Source organism: Lutra lutra, chromosome 5 (assembly GCF_902655055.1).
Source record: "Lutra lutra chromosome 5, mLutLut1.2, whole genome shotgun sequence".
Lineage (NCBI taxonomy): Eukaryota > Metazoa > Chordata > Mammalia > Carnivora > Mustelidae > Lutra > Lutra lutra.
In genome coordinates this window covers 58,127,231-58,149,435 of record NC_062282.1, presented here as the reverse complement: position 1 = coordinate 58,149,435, position 22,205 = coordinate 58,127,231, and the positions used below count along the sequence as shown (strand labels likewise).

General features: G+C 38.0%; 1 protein-coding gene and 1 pseudogene across 4 annotated transcripts in view; one reads left to right on the top strand and one right to left on the bottom strand.

Moving 5' to 3' along the window:
• The window catches only part of TENM2 (teneurin transmembrane protein 2), a 1,307,492-nt gene that overhangs the window by 687,825 nt on the left and 597,462 nt on the right, over nucleotides 1-22,205 (bottom strand). The window lies entirely within an intron of this gene.
• Nucleotides 12,288-12,502, top strand: LOC125100692 (phosphatidylinositol N-acetylglucosaminyltransferase subunit Y-like; annotated as a pseudogene).

Here is a 22,205-nt window from a genome sequence, read left to right as displayed (position 1 = left end):
ATGAAGCCAAAAAGATGCTGGAAGAAGAATAATGGGGTTCAGGTCTCTGTTTCCCCACTTTCTTACCTATGTATTTGGGTAAGCTACTGAATTTCTCATGGTCTTATACTGCTCATCTGTAAAATGCTGATAACACTTGCTAACTCATGGAATTGTTCTGAACATTGAATGAACAACTTCATATTTGGTATCAAGTAACTTTTTTCTAAAGCTTATATCATTGTAAATAATTATTATTATACTTGGAGATGCATCCTACATGACAATACCAAGTTGTTCACTACCAAGATTTTTGGTGTTGTTGGTATGTATGACCTATCAAGACTACAAGTGTGGTAATAATTTACACATGGAGGGTACAAAAAGGTACATGTCCAGCAGCATGTCCAGCAGATACAATTAAGATTATTGTACCCAAACCAGGAAGATAAAATACAGTCTTAATGCAGGGTATTTAAAGAGGGATTTTTAAAGATTCACAAATTTTGGATGCACCCATAAAAGTAGAAAAGCATAAATATTATGTGAAAGTATGAATCAGATTTTAGTGTAAGTGGTTTTTGTTAATGCCCTTTTATTGTATTTGACATATAACACATCATTGGAAAATCATATGTTTTTGAAGATGTAAAAATTAACTATGGTTGTTTTCTTTATCTGAGTAGAAGAGCAATTAACTCTTTTAGGAAATTTGTTTATCCAACAAGACCATGTTTTCAATGTTGGATTTTCATAGTATACCAAGTGCTTGAATGATATCATTTGAGAGAAGGGGATCTTTGATCTGACCTCATAAGACTATTTTTCAGTGGCCATTTTCAAAGATTATCAAGAAGACCAAATTGTTTGAATGAAGTTATAGAGGAAAATGAAACACATGTAAAAGTATATGTTAAGCACTTACTTGCTGAAGATAATGGCTGGCAGTGCCATCTATGTCATTTCATGTAAGCTTTAGGACAACCTAAGAATCAGGCACTATCTTCAGTTAATGAAGACACTTACACTATAGACAGAGACAGTAAATAACCATGCTACCAAGCCTCAGATCAAACCCAGGTTTCTTAGGATCCAAATCTGTGCTCTTCACACATGTCAACTGTCCCAACCAGCTAAATTGTTAAACTCCATCAGCAACAGTTAGAAAATATCCCCAATAACTTGCAAAGGGGCACTGAACAAAGACTATATCATTCTTGGTCATGACAGACTAGATATTTAGATGTTACTATATTGAAGGACAGAACTTTATAAAATATGCTTTTAAATATGCCTTAAATTATTTGAATAAGTGTTAATTTTATCACCCGATTACATGTACATTCTTTCATACCACATTTGGCTGCCTGAATTGTATTTTATGCTGCATATTTATTATGTTTTTTAAATTTTATATCTCCCTCTCTAATATCTGCTTTAGGAGGTGAGGGCAAACAATATTTCATTATTATTTCATTATTTCTGATTCCCCAGTAGGCATTCAGTCTACATTTGTTTAATGAAAGGATGACTGATGGATAAATGAATAAGTGAATGAATTAATACATAGATACAGATATACATATTTATATATTATATATATCTTATATATATAGATATGTAGATATGTATTTTATATATAAATACACATGGTTAGACAGGTTTGCATGTTCTAAAATCCAAAGTCTCATTATACAAAGATAATAGAATAAAACCATCTCTGAAGAGTGCCAGAGACGATGATATAAAACCTTCCTTTTACACAATTGCCACTACATATATTCCATTGCAGCCATCAATATCTCCAAGCCATAACATGATATTTTAAATATGCCTCTGGTATTATTATTCTAAATGGTATCACTAATTTTCATGCTATGTAATAGGATACTTTAAAATGCACAGCTCAGGAAGATACTGTCTTCTGTGGCTTTTCCATCATAACATACATAAGTATCACATTTTGTGCTGGCGTTCTCTTCTGGGCTCTATGTCAAGATCACTAAATCACGAAACACTGATGTATCTTTATACGCTAAAGGGCCAAATATATACAACCATGTAGTAAATTAAGAGGTGAATTAAGCTCTTTGAACGCTACTCCTCTTCTTAGTAGAGTTATTCCTTGATTCAAAAATTATAAAACATAGTCAATTATACAAATGATATCTGGGAGCATGTCCTTGAAGTGAGCATTGTCAGCAAACCACCAGAAGCTAGGAAGAGGCAAGGAAGGATTCCCCGCTACAGGTTTCAGAGGGAGCATGGTACTATTGACACCTTGACTTTGGACTTCTAGATTCCAGAATTGTGAAAAACTACATTTCTGTTTTTTAAGCCACCCAGTTATTTTGTTATGTCCACCCAATGAAACTTACACAATTGACATTATATTTTGCACAGAAGAAAAAAAAATCCTTTAGGATAATGTTGGGGAATCTTATTGATAATATGGTATTAGGTCTATTAAATTGTTACTTAATATGGTAGATTGTATGCAAAGATGGCCAAAACAGATATTCCTGCTTCTGTATCCATAACTCTTTGCCTTGTGATTTTGTTATTCCTCTTAATAGGAAGTGGAGTTAATTTTCCTTCCCCTTGAATTTGGGCTGGCTTTGTAGTCTGCTTTACCTGATAGAATATATCACAAACAACACTGGACAGCTTCTGTGTCTAGGCCTCAAAAGGCATTTCAGCTTCTGTTTTCATCCTTCTGGAACGTGGTGCCAACCACTTACAGAGGCTCAGGCCACCCTGTGGGAGGATGAGTCCACTTGGAACAGAAACAGTCCCTCTTATCTTATGTTCCCTATATAAGAGTTCTTAATCTTGAGTGTGCTTTGGAATCATCTAGAGGATTTATTAAGACAGATTGCTGAAACCCACTCCTAGTTTTTGACTCAGTAGTCCTGGGATGGTGTCTGAGGATGTTCACATCTGATGACTTCCCAGCGGACGCTAATGGTGCTGGTCCAGTGACCACACTTTGAAAATCACTGCCCCAGATCAACCAGCCTCCACTTAGGCCCTGAGGTTATTCTAGTCATGTGACTGACCCCAGGTAAATTCAGCAGAAGGTCTACTTGGTTGACCCCACCTGCTCCTGAGTTATGGGGTGGTTTGGTACACAGCAAGAAATAACTGCGATACCAAGTTTTTCTGGCATCTTATATGGCTGGCTCCTCACTTATTACTGGTTTTATAACATCTTTTAAGTTTTGACTGCAAAGCCATTTATGGTTAACAGAAAGAAAATCAGAGAATATAATGAGAGGCAGGGATAAAGTTCTTGCTTGGGTGGAAACAAAACAACAGAGATGGCTTTATGTATGTAGGAAATAGGTAAAGAAAATGCAAAACATAAGCAGAAGAATTAACTACTTTTATCCTGTTTGATAATGACCCAGAGACATTTTCCCCAAATGTTAAGGTGCTTAAGAATCCACTGAGAAGCTCACTGACATTCAGATTGCAGAGCTTGACCCCTCAGAGATTCCATGGAGGCAGACAAGGACCCAGTAATATGCATTTTTTAAAATAACTACCCTCACTCCTGGTGGTTCTTACTGAAATGGTTTAGAGGTCTACAGACGCCAAGGAAAGACCTGATGGTAAGTTCCTGGGGGCCCAGACAATGTTTACAAACCTTCACAGAGTTCATAAATAGAAAAGCTCTTGAAAAATGTGTTAAATCACCTGCTTGGTTGGGAACACCTTCTCTTCGATATAAAGAGCACTCTTTACGACTTCTTTCCTCTATTTGCAGTTATAATCACGTTCCTTCTTCCTTCTCTCCTGGGCTTTTAAGAAATGGTGTAAAAAACCCTCTGCTGAGAAAGTTTAAGGGTTCTGGCTCACTGGCTCACTACTGCTGTGCCATCCCACCCCACCTCAAGCCCCCTGCTCTCACTCTCCCTAAACAAAACTTGTGCACTTCCCAGAGCACCTCGAGACTGAGTGGGCACATCGAGTACACAGAACAACCTGTGAGTAATGTGGGGTTATTCCAGAACACCAGCTTTTCCTCTCCCCTCTCCCCAGTATAGCAATCATCAGAAGTAATTCCTATTTCTATATCGTGACAAGTGATTATATGATATATGTGAGTCTGATCCTATTCCTCAAATTATTGACTTATATATCAGTCATCTAAAATCAATATAATTTCAAAATATTTTGCTAATGCACAGGGTTTCAGAGAAAATGTATTAATGTTGCCCACAACCTTCAGAGAGATGAAAGGGAAGCCATTATATCCTCAGTTTAAACTTCACTTGAAATGCCTTTTGTACTTTGCAGTCTTGTTTCACAAGAACATATGAATCAATTTGAATTATGGTCAGATTTCAATGTAGATATATTGATTCTAAAAGCCAATCTTACTATTTACATAACTAAACTTCAATGACTGTGTGTGTGTGTTATTAAAATTCCTGCTGCTCTAAAACACAGGGATTTTTTTCAGTTTAGAGAGTAATTTCTAAAGTTTTTAATTTACCCCAAATCCTCCTCCCCCAAAACACCTCACCCTCTGGGGGGAAAAAAAAAGTCTTAGTTATAAAAGATAGGCTCCCTGTGGCATTTAATGAGTTACCCATCATTAACTCCACAGGATACAGTCAATATATTTAATATGTGTATACTTAAATGAAAGATCTGACAGCCACGAATTGTAAATAGGAATTTGGTATAAACAGAGATTTTTATGAGTAAAAAAATAAGAACAACATCATTGGAACTTACATTAACAATAAATTATTCCAGGCTACTTCCTTCCTTCAGGTTTTATTAGAAGAAGGAATTGATGCTTGAGGGCATTTAGGGACAAGATGGGGATAATGTACCACAATATTAGAGCAGAAAATCTCCAGTGAAATCATTTTAGTTTAGTATCTATCCCCTTTTCCATCTTACTCATAAGTGGGTGAAAGATAGTACTATTCCCCTCCTGGGCCATTCACCCTTCCATTTAGAAACCTTCTTAAGGAGGGTGAGGAGGACTAACAGAGAAATCTAGCTTTATTTTTTATATCAGAGGCAATGGGGGCCAGGGGAGTAAACTTTATGGATTATCTACCATGAGTCAAGCACCAAGTGGGAAACTTTATTTAAGTAATCCTATTTAATTCTTCAAAGCCTCAGTTTTCATACATTTTTTAAGAGATTCATAATTCCTGTATTATAAACTGAGGGTTACAAATTTTAAATCCCCTACCCAGAGTCACCCAAGCTAACAAATTACAGAAGTAGTGTTAGTTTACTTGACTCTAAAAACGACTCTATTATATCTAAATATTTAGCTTTTAATTCTGGGTGGGCACATTTTTTTTTCTACAAAGGGGCAGAGAGTAAATATTTTTAGTCTCTGAGGGCCATATGGTCTCTGTTGCAATTACTGAACTCTGCTGTTGTAGGTGAAAGCAGCCAGACACTACATACGTGAGTAAACATGGCTATATTCCAATGAAACTTATTTTTAATGGACATTGAAATTTGAATTTCATTTAATTTTCATGTATCATGAAATATTCTTCTTTCATTTTTTTCAATAACTTAAAAATGTAAAGACATTTTTAAAAAGGTTTTATTTACTTACTTGACAGAGAGCGAGAGATCACAAGTAGGCAGAGCAGCTGGCAGAGAGAGGGGGTAAGCAGGCTCCGCTGAGCAGAGAGCCCGATGCAGGGCTTGATCCCAGCACTCTGAGATCATGACCTGAGCCAAAGGCAGAGGCTTAACCCACCGAGCCACCTAGGCGTACCTGTAAAAACCATTTTTAGTTTACAGCCACATAAAACTAATTGGCTGGCTAAATTTGGTCCAGGGGCCTTAGTCTGCAAATCCTTTCTTCAATTCCCTAAGAATCTGGAAGTCAGGGGCTACAGTTTTTCATTCTCTGACTCCTGGGGGTACCTCCTCAGAGTGCCTAAAACGGAGAACACTCTTGCCTAACATGTGGTGCTTGGATTGAAAGTGTGGTTCTCAGTGCCCTCATTTTTTATCTTTTCAATTGTGTATTCCTTGCTCTCCTTTTACTTGAGTCTAAATTTACTCCATTGCTGTAATTTGAAATTTTTTCCAAGAAAAATAAAAGTTGTGTCATTTAAAGTTACTGTACCTTAACAAATGCACCTAAAGTGGTACTGCTTTTGCATGCATGAAAGCTCAAAGCCTCAACAACTCCCATGAGCGATTAATCTTCTAACACTAATTAGATATTTGCTAATTAGTGTCTGATGTGTGAAATGAAAAAACATTTTGAAGCTGAAATGAATAGGGTCTAGGAAGATAGGGCTGTATTCCAGTTCCCCCTTTTCCATATTATTATCATATTTCATAAATATTAATAAGATCACATGATACCAGCCACTCTATAAAATTATCTCTCTGAACGAAGGCTTTTGTTTGATATAATAGGGATGTGTCAATATTTTGCATATGGGAGAAAGCACTCAATGAAGGAAAGCATTTTTTCCCTCAATGTTAAAGAGATGTCATATTTCATGAATCACTTTTATGCTCAATCAACCAGTCCTACTGTTTAACCTGACTACTTCTTCCTGTAAGGGAAGGTAGAAAATCTTTCTCCAAATCATCACCTCTCTTCCTCTCTTACGCCCTAATCTCATCTTGGCTTAAAAGAAAACTTAATAGAATGGAAAATATCTTAAACCTATGATTCTGTGCAATGAAATAATAAAAATCATTATAGAATGGTCAATTTCAATAAGGAATTTGACTAGTAAAAGAGAGACATTTGAATTTCATTAGTTGCATGCACGAGGACAATCCTAAGAAACCTCCTTATGCCATCTTTGTTAAAAAAAAAAAAAGAAAAAACAACAACAAAAAAAAACTGTAGAGAACGGGATAGAGGTTTTAGTGCTTCCAATTTCACACACATAGTCTGTAATATTCAAGTCATAAATATTAAGTCATGTTGTATTCATAAAATGTAACATTTTTATTTGGAATATTTCTCAAGTGAAAGCCTACATTAAACATATTTGGTTCTGAAAGAAAAGACCTATAATAATAAACTATTTCAGTTGGTGTGGGATCTTTTGAAAAACCACTCACCTGTGAATGCTGGTCATATCACAAATTATATCTAATTACAGCATTGATACAGTAATTTGAAATGATAGCTAAGCACAAGTTGACAAAGGTGACATTGAAACATAATGACGATGAGATTATCGTTTTCTTAGGCTGACATTTTGTGATTATAATAATGCTGATCAAGATGATTAAAATCATAATGAAGGAAAAGCTCCAAGAACCAGAACAAAACATACCGAGACTAGAGAGAGGCCAACTATCATTTTGAATCCTGCTTCTTCAATAAGAGTTCTACTGCCGGCATAAAATTAGGAATTTGTACTAGTCCCAGAGACCTGTGGGAACTTCAGTTGACAGACAATGTTTTCTGCCTACTCACCGAAGTGTCTGTTTTTCAAAGCTGGAATGAGAGGATAAGGTCATCTATGGCAATTTATCCATTTGCACCAGGGAATTGTATTCCAATTAGCTTGGAGATTGATTATCAGCTCCCAGATGCAAAACACCAATACACCATCTGCATTGATACTCAGTTATAAGAATCTTCAGCTTAAAATTCATAATGATCTCAAGGCTCTGCCGTGTTGCAAACACCGAACGAATGGGAAAAGTCTGGCAGACATTACCCTTTCACTTATGATTAAATGAGAATAAAACTAGACAGCTTTTAATTACCAACAACAGAGAAATGAGTCAAGGGGAATCATACCCAATCAAGACATCACCAGTCAATCCAGCAGGCCGACTGGCTGAACCTGGGAAATGCATAACGTTCTGTACCTTGCTCAAACAAGCCTATTTAAATTGTATCAAGTTCAAAGTACCTGATGAGACTTGTAATTCCAGCTGAGTTCTGAGCCTTATTTCAAAAATAGAGGATAAATATGTCTCAATTATTAAAAATCACCTTCCAAACTATCTACGTAGTCTCAAATTTGTTTTTCATTTACCTATATTATTTGGTGTCTTAAAATATCAGAGATTCATTGATATTCACTTGGAAGTAATTTGAAAAAAAAAAAAAATCTATGCCACTAACTAGGTTAGGTCCAATTGTTCCATTTTGCTGATGAGGTAACTAAGACATAGAGTGTCAAGCTTGGACTGTAAGTATTGTTTCTTCATGGGAAACTCTTCATTACCTACAGAATCCTACACTCTGAAACTTTTGAAAAGATTTACTCCTTCCTTAAAGTGTCAGCTGACTGCTTGTTTTATAGTTCAGATATCATCATGGTTTTGTTACCACCATTTATTTTTCTGCAGGTATAAGAAGGAGGTATGTCACTATGTCAATTGCCTGATGTCCAAATATATCCCATTCCTTAATGAAATCTATTTCATTTGTAATCTCCATCCTCCTACATTCCATCCTAATGAAACCCACCTGGGTTATAATTACACATTTCCCCAAGGATCACCTATGATTTTAATCTTTGCAATGTGCCCAGGAAGATGGACGAGGACAAGAGTCATGGGAGTTTACACAACTCCTCACTCAATGTCAGAGGTAGAATGTGGTAGCCTTTTCATAAGGTCTTGTTTTTTTTTGTTGTTGTTCATTTGTTTGTTTTTCAAAAAGAAGAAGAATCATCATTCTGAGAAAACCAGACTTTTCCTGATGGATGAGACTCCTGTTTCTCTACTTTTAGTCAACCTATCCTTAGAACGTTTAATTTTTTATTTCACATAATTGAACTACTGATACACTAATTTGAAATGATAGTTAAGCACATATTGACAGGCGGAAGTGATGCTGTAATGCATATACTTTATGAAGTATCTCATTTATTTCTGACAACACTGTGGTCTTCATTTTACAGATGAAGAAACCCAGCTCAGAAAACTTTAAATCCTTTCAATCCATTCCCTTAAAAGTATTTGCTTAGCACATATAGCATGCTGACCACTGTGATGTGCCAGGCATTTGATCTTGAGCCAAACAGACAGCTGAAAGTCTATGCTTCAACCAACTACAGGGGCTGGTCTGAAGTCATAGGTCAAGTAACTGATGAGTTCTATCTCTTGCCTGGATCCATATTAAAATCACATGTACCCCAAATTTCCAACCTCATAGACCTCTGTCCTTTCTCACATTTTATCATTATCAGGAGTCATTAAACTAGAGCTCATGGGCCAAATTGAGTCTGCAAATCATTTTGTATAGCCCACAGCTAAGTATTTGTTTCCCCCACTCTTAAAGTATTGTTTTAAAAGAAAATAAAAGACTATGTGAAAGAGACATTATGGCCCACAAAGCCTTAAATATTTATTTTTTGGCACTTCACAGTAAAAGTTTGGTGATACCTGATCTTTATGAAGGAAAGTTAGGTTTGCCTTCAAAGTCTTTTCCATGAGTCCTAAATAGCTCTGTACAAACAGTACATGTTGCTGGCTTTAGGGTGTTTGTGGTAGTGATAATAATTTATTTGTAGCTACGTTCTAATCATTGTGGTAAACATTCTTAAGCTTGCCAATTCTATTAAACTGCAGAATAAGCCCAGGTAGGCACTATCATTATCCTATTTGGCAGGTTAAGAGACTTAGGCTTAGGGTCTTTGGGTATGAGAGCATATGGTCCAACAACCAGGCAGGATTCAGACCTTACTCTGTCCAGGCCCATTACTAGCCCAGAAGGAAACTATATACTAAAAAGAAAAAGGTGTCCCTTCATGTTGGAAGCAAACTGCTGGGCAAGAGGATCAGGCGTTAGATTTCAGGCTCACTTTTCTCCTTGGCCAAGCTTCCTAACAACCATAAACAGGTTGGGGTTCCGAGCCACATTGCTATCCAATTCTTCTGCTTTAACCTCAGTCTTCACTCAGCATCTTCATGTTCTGTACCTTCTCCTTAGCACTGTTTTCTCACTTGCGACTTTGGCTTTTCTACAAGCAGGGTTTAGACGTCCTCTAAGGATCATCACTGTGACCACCTCTGCCAGACTTCTCCTTGTTTCTCAGCCTCAATTCCCCCAGGTCGCATAAAGGCATACCTGGCTTTATTGTACTTCGCAGATACTGCTTTTGTTTGTTTGTTTGTTTTGCTTTTAAGGAATCATAGGCTGTGGCCACTCTGCATTAAGCAAGTCTATTGGCACCATTTCCCCAATGGTATCTGCTTCACATTTTGGTGATTCTTGTAATATTTCAAATATTTTCATTATTATACTTTTTGTGGTGATCTGTGATCAGGGATCTTTGATGTTACTATTATAATTGTTTTGGGGCACCACAAACCATGCCTGTATGAGATGGTAAACTTAATACATACTCTGCGTTCTGACTATTCCACTGAACAGCCATTCCCTCCTTCTCCCTCTCTCTCTCCCACCCTTGGGCTTCCCTATTCCCTGAGACACAATATTGAAATTAATTAATAATCCTACAATGGCCTGTAAGTGTTCAAGTAGAAGGAAGAGTCACACATCTCCAGCTAGAGATGATTAAGCTTAGTGAGGAAGGCACATCAAAAGCCAAGACAGGCCAAAGCTGGGCCTCTTATGCGCAACCCTTAAGTTGCGGATGCAAAGGGAAAATTCTTGAAGGCAATTAAAAGTGCTACTCGAGTGAACACGTGAATGATAAGAAAGTGAAACTGCCTTGTTGCTGATGTGCAGAAAGTTTTAGTGGTCTGGATGGAAGATCAAAGCAGCCGCAATATTCTCTCAAGACAAAGCCTAATCCAGAGCAAGGCCCCAACTTTCTTTAACTGTATGCAGGCTGACAGAGGTGAGGAAGCTGCAGAAGAAAAGTGTGAAGCTGGCAGAGGTTGGTTTATGAGGTTTAAAGAAAGAAGCCATGTCCTTAACATAAAAGTGCAAGGTGAGAAAGCAAGTGCTGATGTAGAAGCTGCAGCAAGTTCTACAGAAGATGTAGCCGAGATGAGATGAGGAACGAAGGCAGCGACACTAAACAACAGATTTTCAATGTGGGTGAAACAGCCTATTCTTGGAGGAAGATGCCATCTAGAACTTTCATAGCTAGAGAGAAGTCAATGCCTGGCTTCAAAGCCTCAAAGGACAGATTGGCTCTCTTGTTAGGGGCTAAAGTAGTTGGCGACTTTAAGTTGAAGTCAGTGCTCATTTACCATTCAGAAAATCCAAAGGTCCTTAAGAATTATGATAAATCTACCCTGCCTGTGCTTTACAGGAAACAACAAAGCCTGGGTGACAGCACATCTGTTTACCATTTGGTTTCCTGAATATCTTAAGCCCACCATTGAGGCCTGCTACTCAGAGAAAAAGATTCCTTTCAAAATATTACCACTCATTGACAATGCAATTGGTCACCCAAGAGCCGTGATGGCGATGTACAATGAGATTAATGTTCTTTTCATGCCTGCTGACACAACATCCATTGTGTAGCCCATGGATCAAGGGGAAATTTCAAATTTCAAGTCTTATTATTTAAGAAATACATTTTGTAAGGCTATAGCTGCCATAGTGATTCCTCTGATGGATCTGAGCAAAGTCAATCGAAAACATTTTGGAAAGGATTCCATCATTCTGGATGTCATTAAGAATACCTGTGTTTGAAGCACTGGGGCTGGCTGAGAGCACCAGGCAGTGAGGTTACAGGCTCCCAGATCATGCTGATGGAGCGTGCAGCTGGCTCCCACATCAGCGCTGTGGGGCACACATGTGCCGCTCCAAGATTGCCCACCCATAGGTGCCTTCATGCGTCGGGGTGGCAGTGGATGGCAGATAAGAGTGAGAGGATGGGCGACCTGCCCCATGCCTTCGACCAGGCACTGCTCGAATTCCTGGTGTGCCGGCTCTCTAAGAAAGTGCTCAGATATGAAGCATTGGCAAATGAGTTGATTAATGAGGAGCTGGAAAATAGCCTCTCCAATTATTGATGGGATTCCTAATATACCTCAGGCAAGTAAGATGACACTTTAAAATAAGAAGAAAAAAATGGAATAGTGCTGGATCATACTTAAAAGCAACAACAACAGGGGCACTTGGGTAGCTCATTCGATTAGGCATCTGACTCTTGATTTCAGCACGGTCATGATCTCAGGGTCATGATCTCAAGGTTGTGAGATTGAGCCCCCTACTGGGCTCCATGCTGGGTGTGGAGCCTGCTTAAGATTCTCACTTTCCTTCTTCCTCTACAGCTAGAGCTCTCTCTCTAAAAAAAAGAGACAAAAAACAAAACCCCCACAATACACAGAACTAAATTTTCAAAATACCACTTACCTTTTAAAAAGTCAGAATGGCAGGTAATAAGTGGGGGAGAAGAATGTTTCTGTCTCTTACTACTTTGACTGCCCTTATTCTGTTGGTCTCTTTAGCAGGACTGTTCTATACAGCCTCTGTGGAAGAAAACTTCCCACAGGCTGCACCAGCACAACCAGCCTGTGCTTTTACAGTCTGCTCAGGCTGATTACCATGCTATTTTATATGTTTCTCCACCTTTGGACCTGGATGGGTATTAAACTCTTCAGGCATCATTAATACAACCAGAGCCAAGATAGTATGGGTGTGTGTGTGTGTGTGTGTGTGTGTGTGTGTGTGTGTGTCTGTGTATTAATAATATGTCATGAGTGTCTGTCTCTGAAAGCTCAACTACATGGAAATACTGGAAACTCACTTAATTTGTAGGAAAGGTACTTTGCCTTGCTTCTCTCGGAGGTTTAGGGCTATGGGAGGCTTACACTGCTGAAGCTTTTCTTGTACTTTGCTCTACCCTTGTTTTTTGAAAATTCTAATTTATAACTACCATATTAGAAGAAACATTTCAACAAAGTTTCCTTGGAAATTTATGGTCCCAACCGTCACCTGATGACTTTATTAAGAAATAATTTTTAAAAGGTTAATCATTAAAATTTTGTTTATTTTAGATTCAGAGTACTTGGCAGAGGCACATGTTAAGGATGACTGACATAATTCCAAAGGAGTTATGTTGGAGTAGTTGTAGAGAAATGCATTTGAGCTACAGTGATAGAAGACTACAATAAAATGGCAATTTCATGTACTTGCAAACATTCTGAGTTGGTTGAATTACCTTTGTCCCTTTGGCATCAAATGCTTACATTAGTAATAATAAAATAAGATGACTCCCATTTAAAAAAAAAAAAAGGAATGTATGTAATTCATGGGAGGAGGTCAAAATATCAACATGAACGGAAGGTTGGAAGAAGCTGATTTTGACCCTTGTGGATGACTTTGAAAGGTTCACAACTTAAGTGGAAGAAGTAACTGCAGATGTGGCAGAAACAGCAGAAGAACTAGAACTGGAAGTGGAGCCTGAAGATGTGACAGAATTGCTGCTCCCTCAAGATAAAACTTGAACGGATGAGGAGTTGCTTCTTACGAATGAACAAAGGAAGTGTTTCTTGAGATGGCATCTATTGTTGAAGATACTGTGGAAATTGTTAAAGTGACAATAAAGCATTTAGATATCACACAAACTTAGTTGATAAAGCAAAGACAGGTTTGAGAGGATTGACTCCAATTTTGAAAGAAGTTCTACTGTGGGTAAAATATGATCAAACAGCATTGCATGCTACAGAGAAATCACTCATGAAAGGAAGAGTCAATCAATGCAGCAAACTTCACTGTTGTCTAATTTTAAATTGCCACAGACACTCTGACATCCAGCAACCATAACCCTGATCAGTCAACAACCATCAACATCAATGCATGATCATCCAGCAGCAAAAAGATTATGACTTGTTGAAAGCTCAGATGATGGTTAGCATTCTTAAGTAATAAAGTATTTTTTTAATTAAGATATGTAAGGTTTTTTTAAACATACTGCTATTGCACACTTAATAGATTACAACATATTATAAACATAACTTTTATATGTATTAGGAAACTAAAAACTTCACTTGACTTGTTTTATTGTAATATTCATTTTATTGCTATGGCCTAGAACTGAACCTATAATATCTCTGGGCTATGCCTGTATTCATGCAACCCTTGGAGAACAAAAGAACAGCAAAGAGGGGAACCTGGAACAATGCTATGGACAGAATAGACCTATGAGACATATACAGAACATTCTCTCCAATGATAGTACAATACACACTCTTCTCAAGTGCACATGGAACATTTTCCAGGACAGGCCATATGTTGGGTCACAAAAGTCGGCAAATTAAACAATGCTGAAATCATACCAACTATCTTTTCTGACTGCGGTGGCATAAAACTAGTAATCAAAGACAAGAGGGAAACTGAAAAACTCTGGACATGTGAAAATTAAACAACACCCTACTGCATAATAAATTGATCAAAGAAGAAATTAAAGGGAGATAAAAACTTCTCTTGAGACAAATGAAATGGAGACACAATATACCAGAACTTGTGGAATGCAGCAAAAGCAGTTCCAAGAGGGAAGGTCATAGCTAAATGCCTGCACTAAAAAGCAAGAACAATACCAAATAGAGCTAACTCTATAACTTAAGGAACTAGAAAAAGAAGAGCAAATTGAACCCAAAGTTAGCAGAAGAAAGGAATTAATTAAGAATAGAGTAGAAATAAATGAAATAGAAAACAGAAAAGCAAATTAACTAAATATTAACCAAACTAAGAGTTGGTTCTTTGAAAAGATAAAATTGATGAACCCTTACCTAGACTGACCAAGAAAAAAAAGGAAACATTACAGTTGATTACAGAGAAATTCAAAGGATCATAAGAATCTACTACTTACAACTATATACCAACAAACTGAACAACCTAGAAGAAATGAAAAATTTTAGAAACATACCACTTAGCAAGATTAAATGAAAAATAAATAAAATATCTGAATAGGCCAATTACAACTAGGAAGATTAAACCAGTATCAAAAAATCAGTATCAAAAAATCTTCCAATGAGATCAGATTGCTTCACTGGTGAATTTTTTTTTTTTTTAAAGATTTATTTATTTATTTATTTGTCAGAGAGAGAGAGAGAGAGAGCGAGAGTGAGTACAAGCAGATAGAGTGGCAGGCAGAGGCAGAGGGAGAAGCAGGCTCCCTGCTGAGCAAGGAGCCCGATGTGGGACTCGATCCTAGGACGCTGGGATCATGACCTGAGCCGAAGGCAGCGGCTTAACCCACTGAGCCACCCAGGCGTCCCTTCACTGGTGAATTTTTCCAAATATTTATTTTTATTTACTTTTTATTATTAACATATAATGAATTATTAGCCCCAAGGGGGCTAATGAATCGTCAGGCTTACACACTTCACAGCACTCACCACAGCACATACCCCCCCCAATGTTGCCAAATATTTAAAGAAGAATTAATACCAGTCTTTATCAAGCCCTTCCAAAAAAAATTCCAAAAAACAAACAAGAAACCCAACGAAGAGGGAACACTCCCAAACTCATTTTACAAGGTCACATTATCCTGATACCAAAACCAGAAAAAGACACTGCTAGAAAACTATATTATATTACCAGGCCAATATTCCTGATAAATATAATGCAAAAATTCTCAATGAAACAATAGTAAACTGAATTCAGCAGCACATTATTTGCTAAATCTACAAATTTAAAGGCATTTTTAATCTGCTCCCAATCTCCCTTTGGAACTTTATCTTCTTGCTTTCCATTAAAGTGGTTTTCTTGCCCTGTGAATTATGCAAGGAATATTCTGGTGTCCAAGGGTGGCTGCTACTGGCACCTTCACCTGGAATGTCTATTTATTTTTCTCTATATATCCAGCAAACAGTCCTCAATGAATGTACTCAGCCCCTGATCTATGAGATGCATATGTTCCTCATTTGACACTCGGTAAATACCTATGGTGTTTCTATCAATATTGTGACACAGCTGGTAGGGTGGCCTTTGGGGTTATTTAAGCCCTCAATTGTTATCCTAGTCTGCCCATTTCTGCTCTATATGTGTCCTTCCTTATAGATATAGTCAGAGACTCAACATGGCTTAAACCTGAAGCCTTAGAGCCTCTGAGGCGTTCAATAGTTGTCGAAGACTACAAGTCTGGCAAATGACAGAGCAGGTTTTGGACCTAATTAAGAACCAGTATGTGTCACTCGTAAACCACACTGTTGATGTCTGTTGATTTGATCCTTCCCAAATTTCCTTCAAATTTTCTTTCTGTCTCTATGCATTCCACCCTACTATGTGCTATAAAGCAGCAATGGCCACCAGGTCAGCTTCTCTGCCTGCAGTGTCTTTCCAAAGCCTCGCCCATAATTCATTGTTCTCAAGCCCATCACAAATCTCCCTACAACCCCTATGAACATGGTCCCTGCAAGTTCAGGAAACTTCTTCCTACCAAGTGTATTGGCTTATTTTTCTACCTAGTTGATTCTCTGATCCCCATCTACTGTTTTGCTTTAACTCATAACAATCCCTATCTTGTGCATATCCACCCAAGTCTTATCTTCTCTGAATGTTACCATTTTTTGCTTCCTTGTTCTGTCTCCTGGTAATCCTCTACTTTCCCATCTTGAGCCATCAAGGTCTTTCATCTGTACTCATATTTCATCTCCTTCAGAAAGCTTTCCTTGATTATCCTAATCAGAAGTCATAGAACCTTAAGTTTGGGAGGAAGACCTCAGAGTTCATCTCATATCATATTCCAGTTTGTACATTCATTTTCTGGATACATATTTTATCTTCATATTGGATACATACTCTGGGAAATTTGGGAACCATAGTCTCCATATCTTACCTTTCTTGCATTGTCCAGACTACGCTATCTGCCATTTTTTAGAAGAGATATACATATATATATATATATGATATCCCTTCTCTCTCTCTTTATATATATATATATATACACACACACACACACACACATATACAATACATGAATTACACATATGAATATATATGTATATACATATTTATATTTCAATTCCCATTAGTTGAAACTAAACACTTTACAAGTCTTTTTTTTTAAGATTTTATTTATTTATTTGACAGACAGACATCACAAGTAGGCAGAGAGGCAGGCAGAGAGAAAGGAAGGGAAGCAGGCTCCCTGCTGAGCAGAGAGCCCAGTGGTGGGCTGGATCCCAAGACTCTGGGACCATGACCTGAGCCGAAGACAGAGGCTTAACCCACTGAGCCACCCAGACGCCCAAACACTTCACAGGTCTTATTAACCAATAAGACTTTCAGTATCTTACAGAGACAAAAAACAACTTTCATAGTCCTTAGATCTTAGGCAAATTACTTGCTTTTTTAAAGTATTCAGTTTCCTAACCTGCAAATGGGGAGAATATTAGCTCTGACCCCATGGCAAGGCCACGAGAGTGAACAACACAAAACATTCAAGGCAGCTTAACGGAAATTCTAAGTAAAAAGACAATTCTAAGTAAAAATGTGCTAAATAAATGGAAGATGTTGGTAGGGAGGTACTCTATTTCTCACTATACTTAGGAAATGTGATCTAACTCACAGCACAAATAAGGCTGTGAAAAGACAACGTGCTGTGTAATGAGGTTTACTGGAGCTCAAATTCAGAGAGCAAAGTGCCCGGGTTCTAATTACTATTACAAGATAACTTCTTGGGCCATTATTTATTTTAATAAACTGGGAATGACTTTGATCCTTAGTTTATTTTTTAATAAAAATTATAGACTGTAGTCTTTGAAAACAATAAAAAGGAAGCCTTCAAGTCTCGCCTAGTACTTTGAAATCACCAGTAAAAATACATACAGGATGGGGCGCTTGGGTGGCTCAGTGGGTTAAAGCCTCTGCCTTCAGCTCAGGTCATGATCCCAGAGTCCTGGGATGGAGCCCCATATGGGGCTCTCTGCTCAGCAGGGAGCCAGCCTGCTTCCTCCTCTCTCTCTTTCTCTCTCTCTGTCTGCCTGCCTCTCTGCTTAATTGTGATCTCTGTCAAATAAATAAATAAAATCTTTAAGAAAAATACATACAGGATATTCTTGTACCTAAAGCAGCTACCATCCAAGCACAAAGATGTAGGAAGGAAGCCGCTTCTAAGGTTTAGCAAGGTTTGCAAACATACTAGGAGGCGTCCTGTGATACTCCGCTGTCGTTTACTCCACGGCAGTAAGTGAAACCTTTCGGCTCTCCTGCTCCTTGCTGTCCTGGACTTCCGGATTGCAGCTCTGTTTTCTTCACATCAGCTCAGTTGAGCCCCGGACCCTCTTCAGCCTTCTGCACTCAAGGGGAGTTAATGCAGTTAGATTGCTCCTGGGCTTCCAGCCGGACTACTTCAAATGGTATTACTTCCATTTGTGACGTGCATCACCAGCAGTGCTCAAGTTTGAGGGCAACAGCAAACAGACACCTGAGTCCGCTTGCTGGCAGAGGAGCTGCGCTGCCCGCCTAAAACCCGAGGCAGCGACCGGGCTGTCAATCTGTCAATTTCCTCAACAGCGCTGCGGGGCGCCAGCCTCCACCTACCTGAACCCCACTCTCCAGCGAGGCGGAGTGCTCCCAGTTGGCGCGGTTGGGAGGGAACTTAGCTCGTGGGTCGCGAGCCCATTTTGACAACATGGGATTGATGCAATCAGAGTAGAAACTGAAATCCGCCTTTCTTCCGGCAACTGCTATAGTGTGAGAAAATCCTCTTTGGGCCAAAATGAAGAATTTAAAAATCACCCATCACCCAGGATTCCTTGAAGATTAAAAGACATAATGGGGAGAGATACATACTGGAAGTAAAGTATTAAGCTCAGGGCCTGACAGTCAAAACTAAGTACAGAGTGCCTGAAGTTGTTCGCACGCACGCACGGCTCATAGACACAGATGATCACATGCAAACATTCAGACGGCCCTTTCCAGTTTCATTTCTGATTCTTATTCTTTATTTTTAAATTTTATTCCTTGTAGATCATTGCTTCCCACGTTATCTGTGTGAACTAATTTTTTAAAAAGTTTCCGATCGGACACATAAATAAAATAGAGTAAAACAATGAATTACTAGCAACATGGATATTTCTAATATTCTGAATTTCTCCCTATATATTACTGTGGATCATTAGCAGTTTGTTTTGCGATCATACCTTAAGCACCGATGCTTTAGGTACATTCTATGTTGCTCAGTACAAAGGGAATATGCTCAAAAAAAAATGATCAAGGAACATAAAAGATTTTTGTTTGTGATAAAGTCAGTGACAAACAAAGTGCACCCCACCTAATTTAATTTTGGAAGAGTAGCCATTCCCTTCTTCTTTAGTCCACTCATCAGCTTCAACCATGTTGGGGTATTTCCAGAGGACCCACAAACACTGGGCTCTGTGGAGGCTATAACTTCTGTCACTTGTATTTTTGATTACAACAGATATTTTGGAGTTTACAAGGGCTAAGAAAATCTATTTCAACATTAGGAAAACTTAACTTTAAATCCGTGATTCATTTGTACTTTTATAAGCTAGCCCAGTTAGTCACTTATTTTGGTACCAATCAACAGAACCCAATCAATTTGTTATATGACTGTACTTGTAAATACACTTTTTAAAATGTTTCGAGGCTCCTCCTATCAAAACTACCCTTCCTCTCAGCTCTCCCACTGTGTCTGCTCCATGTGTTCAGACACCCTGAGCTTCCGCTGTAGGTGGGGGGCTCTGTGAAAGACATGACGATCCTCCTAAGCACAGAAGGTGACTACACTAAGATGTAATGTAAAAGAGGTAATACGAAACCAGGAAGCATGGGAATGAATTCTAGTTATGGCAGCATTACTTAAAATCACAAGACTATAGATTGTTCAAGTTTAAAGAAGCTCCTGAAGATCGTGCTCAACCTCCTAATTTATATATGTGAAAACTAGAATAGGGCTAAAGAGTCATCGTTCTACAGCAGGGCCAAGAATCTGGCTCCAAAGGCAAGAGGGAAGTGATTAAATAGAAGCCATGGCTGACTGATTTGCTTTTTCTCCATCTAAGATTCCAACTTATAAAATTGAAAAAAATATATACTTTTCTCATTCACTCAGTTACCAACACCTACAATATATAATCCTATATGCAAAAGAGAACAGAGTTCTCTAGGTGAAATAAGTCAAGTCAGGACCAGGCTTTCTTATTGTCTTTACCATTGTTAGATACAGGTATAAAGTATACTGTTAGAGAAATCCTTCTCCTATTTTTAATCCTTCCATTTCAATCACTCCTACAATACTTACTCAAAAAAACAAAAATTCAAGAAAAACCATATGGGAATATATAATATAGACTTCCAAAAAGCCTGAAGATAGTTGTCAGTAACAAAGGACAGCCAAAATTGGGCTAAGATATTTCTACACACATACCAGAAGAAGAGACAAGAATGTGAACAGCTTACAGCAATTCATTTCAATGAGTTCAATAGAGATTATTTTAATATATAGTAATATCAGTCATTGATTGAGCAGCTACAAATGCTGGGCACTTAATAAATGTCATCATATTTTTTGGTAAGTACTATACAGTGTATGATGGATTCGTAGAATGAAATTCAGTAAAGTTAAATAATTTCGTCCATTTACACAGCTAGACAGACATACAGAAGTTTAAATCCCAGGTGACTTAATATGTGCCAGATATTTCAAGATTTATGCACGCACGATTTCATTTAATCCATTCAACAAACTTCTAAAATAGGTATTATTTCAGGGACGCCTGGGTGGCTCAGTTGGTTAAGCAGCTGCCTTCGGCTCAGGTCATGATCCCAGCGTCCTGGGATCGAGTCCCGCATCGGGCTCCTTGCTCGTCGGGGAACCTGCTTCTCCCTCTGCCTCTGCCTGCCATTCTGTCTGCCTGTGCTCGCTCTCTCTCCCTCGCTCTCTCTGACAAATAAATAAATAAAATCTTTAAAAAAAATAAAATAAAATAAAATAGGTATTATTTCAACTCAAATTTAAAGATGAAATTATCCACACTCAGATTAAGAAATTTAGCTCAGTTAACATAATGAATAAGTCACAAAACTGGGATTCTGAATGCTGTGCCCATGCTTTATTCTCCAATACCCTTTTCCTCCTGGCAGCAAGGGGCAGGATACTGTACTAAACCCCACTCATGCCTAGCCCATGATATTTTGCAGTCCATTTTGACTTCCAAATGAGCTAGTGTAACTGGGAAGGAATGACCTTTCTTATCTAAGATGAATACATTTCCAATTATTGCCTACTGCTGTCACATTGCATCACTCGACATTGCCTTCTAATTCACAGCCATCCAAATTGTCAGAATTTCACTGGACACTTTAATTATTGAAGTTTATCTAAATAAAAAAAATGGCACTATGAAATTTGTCAGAAGACTGATTTTGTACAACTATCAAACCAAATGCTAAATACTTTGTATGAGCTTATTAAAAAGTATTTAATGAAAAGGTATAAACTTCCAGTTACAAGATAAATAAACACCAGGGATGTAATGTACAACACGATGACTGCAGCTAACACTGTTGTACGATATATAAGGAAGCTGTGAAGAGAGCAAATCCTGAGTTCTCATCATAAGGAGATCTTTTTCCTTTTTCTTTTTTCTCTTACATGTAACTATGTGAGATGGTGGATGTTAGTTGAACCTATTGTCATCATTTCACCATATACATTAATCAAATCATCAGGCTGTGTACCTTAAACTTATAAAGTGGTGTATATCAATTACTTCTCAATAAAACTGGGAAAAGTTATTTAATAGATGTGCATTCAAACTTTTTTACCCTTCCCCTCCTTCCACTGGAAGGGATGGGATTTCTCTGGAGGTTTTGGAAAAGCTACAGGGTGACTTGATGCAGTCATTTTAATAGGGAAGAAGCATCCTTTTTGCACGCCAAAGATAAACTTCATCTGTTTTCTTCTTATCAGAGCAAGATAACATTATGTCATTGGATTAAACTCTCATTCAATAAACATTTACTGAATGCCTACTGTGCGCTATGGTTGGAGTATAAGTATTCATGGTTTCCACCCTCACAAAATTCTGACTCCACAACTCACAAGGCAAAATAATTTACTCAATGATAAAATAACAGCAGGAGAAGTGCAGAAAATATTATGGGATCCCAGGTGAGTAAGCGACCATTTCCATCCTGGGCATCAGGGAGGGCCTTAAGAGAAAAGGAACCTTTTTCTTCTATCTTTGAAGTATTAGCATCAGTTTACCAAGTGGGACAAGGAGTAGAGCAATCCAGACAGGAAGGAGAGTAGATACTGAGAGTCTCAGAAATGGAAAACATGGGAAATAAAATGGTAGGTTTGAAAGGAAGTCACACAATTATAGGAAAAAGGGAAAAATTC